The following is a 6,198-nucleotide window of genomic DNA, read 5'->3' on the forward strand; positions in this document are numbered from 1 at the left end:
GCCGGCACGCAACGACTAAGGGAAAGAGTAAAAGCGAGTTGACTTGCAACTTTTCATAAAAGTGCCGGATTGCCGAATTCAGCTCGTTCGACCGAAGTACTCGTCGGCCTCCCTCAGCGGCCCGCTCTTGATCCGGCGACGGATCGCAAGTCGGACGTACGACCGGCAAGAGCACAGCCAAAGAGTGGGGCGGATAGGAAAAAGCGAACAAGTCGAAAGAAAGCAACTCGGCACACAAATGATTAACAAACACATTAAAGTGTGCCTTAATAAAAGGATAATAATATTGTCTTACATATGCACCCGGCATCCCGGGGATTTAATAAATTGTCTTGGCAAAAGCAATGATTGAAAGACAGGTAAATCAAGCGCCAGCTGGAGGAGCATCAGAGCGGCCGGCAGCCGGATCGTCTTCGGGCACGTCTTCCGCCTCCTCATCTTCCATCTCGTACTCCTCATCAGATTGAGGGTTCGGGTCCGCGACGAAGAGGCTTTTGTCGACAAAGTCGGCAATGGCGCTGGCTCGGGCAAGCCGGGCGGTCTTGAGTTCGGCCGGGAGCTTGTCCTCCACGCCGGCTCGACGATACTCAAGCTGCCCCAAGTCCACCTCATTGTACCAGGAGAGGACAAAGGACAGCGCCATGTCGGCACCGGCGCGCGTGGCAGACTCCTTCCAGTCGAGGAAGCGATCCGGCGCCCGCTCCATCAAAGAGGCGAGGCTGGAGATATCTTGCGGCACCGCCTCCGCGGGCCACGGCATCGGGACCAGCTCCTCAGCCGCCTTCCGGAGCTCCCAGCCAAGCTTGGTGATGGGCTCGACGCGGGGAGACATGGACGCCATGTAGTCCTCCATGCTGAAGTACTCCGAGCTGCCCTCGCCAGTTGCCCGCCTCCTGGACTCGCGCGCAACGCCAACGGCTGCCAAGGCCGCATCCTGCGTCTCCGGGAAGGCCGCTGCAAGAAAAAGCATGTCAGAAGCCACCAAAGCCGAAATAAGCCGAAAAATGCAAATTTTCGAAGTCCTAAAGTAAGACTGGCGGCAGCCGGCACGAACCGACTGCCCCCAGCCCGAAGATGGAGATTCCAAAGCTCTAAAGTAAGACTGGCGGCAGCCGGCAAGAACCGACTGCCCCCAGCCCGAAGATGGAGATTTCGAAGGATAAAAGAAAAAGCCTGGCGGCAGCCGGCACGATGATGAGGACATCCCAACCTCTGATTTGAAGGCATATCTTGGTGAAAAAGATGAGACTACGTCGAGGACGACTTCAATTCAAGTAGGGGAGGATGATGAGGACATCTCTATGATAGATACAACCAATACTCCTACAACCACATCTCAGGTACATTCGTTACCAGGAATCCTTCCTAATATATATGAGAATATGATGCTGCCTAAATCAAATGTATTTATATTATTTAGGAATCCAAGCCTGGCGGCAGCCGGCACGATGATGAGGACATCCCAACCTCTGATTTGAAGGCATATCTTGGTGAAAAAGATGAGACTACGTCGAGGACGACTTCAATTCAAGTAGGGAGGATGTTGAGGACATCTCTATGATAGATACAACCAATACTCCTACAACCACATCTCAGGTACATTCGTTACCAGGAATCCTTCCTAATATATATGAGAATATGATGCTGCCTAAATCAAATGTATTTATATTATTTAGGAAAATACATTTGATTTAGGCAGCATCATATTCTCATATATATTAGGAAGGATTCCTGGTAACGAATGTACCTGAGATGTGGTTGTAGGAGTATTGGTTGTATCTATCATAGAGATGTCCTCATCATCCTCCCCTACTTGAATTGAAGTCGTCCTCGACGTAGTCTCATCTTTTTCACCAAGATATGCCTTCAAATCAGAGGTTGGGATGTCCTCATCACACGAACCGACTGCCCCCAGCCCGAAGATGGAGATAGCGAAAAAGATAAAAGTTTCTGCCGCCGGCTACCAACCTAAGTCGGCAGCCGACAGCCGAAAGCCGGCAAAGGGAAAGGAACATAGAAGCACTCACCCGACAAGCCGCGATCAAGCGCGCCAATCTCGTCCGTCCAGCGCTTTGCGGTAGCCGTCAGCTCCGCGGACTTGGTGGTGACCTCCTCCTGAAGCGCAAGCCGCTGCTTCTACACCTCGGTCGGCCGCCGGCTCGGATCATCCACCTTCTCCTTCTCCGCCGTCCTAAGGGAGGCGAGCTCGGCGAGATGGTTTTGCTCCAGCTTGCGCAGCCGCGTCAGCTCCCCATCAGCCACCTTGAGCTTGGCGGCTGCAGATCGGCCCGCCTCCTCGCTGAGGGCGCACTGATCGCGAGCAGCCCGGAGATCCGCCTCCAGCTGCGGGACCTTGGCGGCCTCGACTGCAAGACAGCCGGAAAGAAATGTCAGCCAACAAAGACTAAAAAGAAAGAAGACATCGAGTCGGAAGAAGCAAGATCTTACCCTTGACGGCCTCCAGCTCACGAGCCAAACCGGCCCGGTCCAGCTTGGCCTTGTGGTAGTGGGTCACGGCGCGGTTGTACAGAGTGGTGCGCCGATCCGCCACAGCCTAAGGAAAAAAGAAGTCAGTATGCTAGGGGAAACCCGGACCGGCTCCAAGCAGCCGGCCCATGCCTCGGAGGGCTACCAAGATGATAACCAAATCAAAAACAGATGAAGCTTACCTTGCTGGCCTCCTCCACCTTGGCGAGGTTGGCCACGGCCTCGGCAGCCCTAGCCTTGAGATTGGCCTGCAGGCTGGAGAAGAACATCTCCACCGATGCTTGGCCGGGGTTCCCCTCCCGGCTGGTCACCTCGTAGGAGTCGGCGCGGAGCCACGCCTGCTCCATAGTGCCAGCCGAGCCGAGGCTGGAGTCGGAGGCGGACGACACATTCAGGAGCAAAGCGCCCTTGGCCACGTGCAGGCCCTGCTGCGGCGCCGATGGGGCTTCCGTCCTCACCAGCGCGCGCGAGTCGGCGCCCTCCGTACGCGCCGGCTCATCCCTTGCCGGCTCCTGCCTGGCCGGCTCCTTCCTGGCCGGCTCCCCCGTCGTTGGCCCCGGTGGTGGCGGCGCTCTGGGAGAAGCAGATGGTCCAGTCGGCGCAGCCATCTCCGGCGCCTGAGGTGCCCCCTCCGGGCTCTCATACAACACCACCACGCTCGGCCTAGCTCCGGCTCCGATCGTGGGCGGCGCGGCCCCGCCGGCTCCGGCTCCGGTCGAAGGAGGCATGCCTAGGCCGGCCCCAGCAGCTGGGCCCAGAAGACGAGTCCGGCTCGGGAACATGTCGTCCAGCGTCGGCTGGCGCGTCGGCCCAACCCGCGTGCCGCGATCAGGCGCTGAGGCCAGCGGCACGGCGAAGGAAGGCGCCCCTGCGGGAGGCGGAGTACCCGCAGGCGGCGGCGGCGTGGGTGTGCGCGATGGAGGCTGCGGCGTCGACTCCCTCCTTTGTCGAGGAAGTGGCGACACGACGCGCGGAGCTTGCCGGGAGCCGCCGCCCTGGGCAAACTTGATGGGAGCCCTAGCCGAACGAATAAGGAAAAGATAAGCACAAAAAGGAAGGAAAGAAAAGGAATCAAACAAAAGAGAAAAGAAAACTCACCCGGCTTGCTCCGGAACCTTCTTCGCCTGCAGCCAGCGAAGCTTCTTCGCCTTCGCCTCCGAGGCGGCAGTGGCGCGGGGGTCGGCAACTCGTTTCTTCCCCTTGGGCGCCGAAGTCGCCGTGGTGCTTGGCGGCCTCGTGCGCAGGGGCACGGCAGGGATAGGCCCCGTGGTGGACGTAGCCGGCTCCTCGTCCTCCCTGCTGCTCCGGTGAAGGGGGCGGATTGTGCTCCCCCTGGCCGCCTACGTCGGGCGCCTGCAGCAGGTCGTCGTCGCCAGCCTGGTCGCCGGCTTGGTCAGCCGGATCGGCATGATCCGGCGTCCATCTCCTCGTCGCCGGGTCGCCGTCCTCGGCGTTTTTCCGGGAGAAGAGCTAGAAAAAACAGAACATGAGCAAACAGCAAGCCGGAAGTCGGCAGAAGAAAAAAGGAAGTCGGCCCCGCAGCCGCAAGCCGGAAGTCGGCGGAGATACAAAACTTACCAGCTCGGGCGGGTGGTCCCTGTCATGGGGCGCCAGCCCGTAGTTCCACTCCTCAGACATGTTCGCCTTGTTGATGTTGTTCACCCGGCGGGCGACCTGGGCCTTGGAGACCAGCGCCGTGGACGTCCGGTTCGGGTCGAACCGGCCGGACATATGCCCGATTTTGTGGGTGCGCATCTGGAGCGGCAGCACCCGGCGCTCGGCGATGGTGCAGAGGAGGTCCTCGGCGGTCAGCCCGTTCGCGACGGCCGCCCCAGGAAGTCCCAGAGCTGATTCACCTCAGCATCCGGATCCGCCGTGCGGGCGTTGTAGCTCCAGTTGATCCGGCCGACTGGAGGAACCGGGTTGAACTCCGGAAGGTTGATCCGGTCGACGAGCTCGCCCTCGTTGCGCACGTAGAAGAATGACATCTGCCAGTTCTTCACCGAGTCAACGGTGGGAATTTTGGGGAAAGGCGTACCGGGCCGGGTGTAGATCGAGGCGGCGCCGCAGGCCCGCAGGCGGCCCTCAGTAGTCTGAGCCTTCAAGTAGAACAGCCGGCTCCGTAAGTCGATATCCGGCCACAAGCCGACGTAGGCCTCCATGAACGCCACATAGCAGCTGAGGAGGACGCAGGCGTTGGCCGGCGGATGGTGCGGCTGCAGGCCGAAGTTGTCGAGGAACCGCCGGAAGAAGGCGGAGGCCGGCGAGGCCCAGCCCGCGATCGAGGTGCGCGCCGAAGACGACGCGCTCGCCAGGCTGCAGCACAGGCTCCTTCTCCTCACCGGGCGCCCGCGTGATCACCGACGACGGGATCCGGCGGAGGCGCACCAGCCGCGCGATATCATCCTCCCGCATATACGAGCCCCGCCACGATCCGCTGGCGGAGGCCATTGTCGAGGAAGAGGAAGAAGTTGACCACGAAAGACGAAAGGGCGACGAAGAACCTTGCGACGGCGGCGGCGACGACGGTGGCTGAGGGCGCTCCGTTGAAACGCGGGGCCCCGTGGCGCCGGCTCGACGGAGTAGCGGCGGCGGGTCGGCGGAGACTCGCTCGCCGGAGTTCGCCAGCGGGAAGCGTTCGCCGGAGCAGCGATGGGATCGAGCGCAGGAAGAGAGCGTGGGGAGCGGGAGCGCGACGAAGACGAAGTGGGCAAGTGCCGCCTCGGTACCCTCCCCCGCGGCATTTATAGCCGACCGCGGCGGGCAGTTGGCCTCCACGTGGCGATCGTGGCCACGCCGCCCGGATTTTCTGCGTGTTAACGTCGCCCACGACCGCAGCCGTTACCGAAACTGCCACACCACGTCGCCCACAACCGCATCGAATCCGGAGGGGACATTGATGTGACCGGACGAACCGGCGACGAGCCCGGGCGTCGGAGCCGGTCAAGTCGGGTGCAGGACCCGAGGCGGCGGAGACTCCTGCGCACTGCAAGCCGGAGCCGGACAATAAGTTCAACTCGGACCAAAAGTCATCAGCAAGGCGGAGACGCCATCAAAACTTGCAAGAAAACAAAAGCTGCATAAGTATAAATAGCAGCCGGCTAGAAGCAGCCGGCGAGAACGAGCCGGATGAGGGCGCAGCCGGCTGAAGGGAAATTCTCAGTCGGCCCCTCCAAGTGCCGCCAAGTATATTCAAGAAGCCAGGAAAACCTGCCTAGGTCCTTCTAAACGCAGGACCTTGCCGGCTCGGGGGCTAATGTCGGGGGAAGACCCCGGGTAGGGCAATGGACGCGGAGCAGCCGGGCTGGCCACCGGCCGGCTCGCGGCAAAGGCCGGGCCGAGGAGCAGCCGGGCCGGCGCCGTGGCCGGCTGGTCCGGAAGCCGGGCTGGCTCTAGGAACTAGTCGGCCTGGCTACGGCCGCCAATGCCGTAGCCGGGCCGGCTTCTACAAGCCATATCCGGCCGGGGGTCTATACCTCGGACCGACTCGAGGCCGGCGAGTCTTGCACTAGAAGGAACCGGGTTGTCGATCCGGGTTCCCAAAGTCCACGCCGACTTCATCTTCCGTAAGCGCGGGGCACCGTGGAGCAACAGTGCCACGCGCCGGACAGGCCATCATGGCCAACGACGATCCGTACTGGCTACAGTGGCTGACGGCGACAGGGACACCTCCTCTCCATACCGCTGACCTGGGCAGCCGGATGGGACGGG

Source organism: Lolium rigidum, chromosome 6 (assembly GCF_022539505.1).
Source record: "Lolium rigidum isolate FL_2022 chromosome 6, APGP_CSIRO_Lrig_0.1, whole genome shotgun sequence".
NCBI classification, from domain to species: Eukaryota; Viridiplantae; Streptophyta; class Magnoliopsida; order Poales; family Poaceae; genus Lolium; species Lolium rigidum.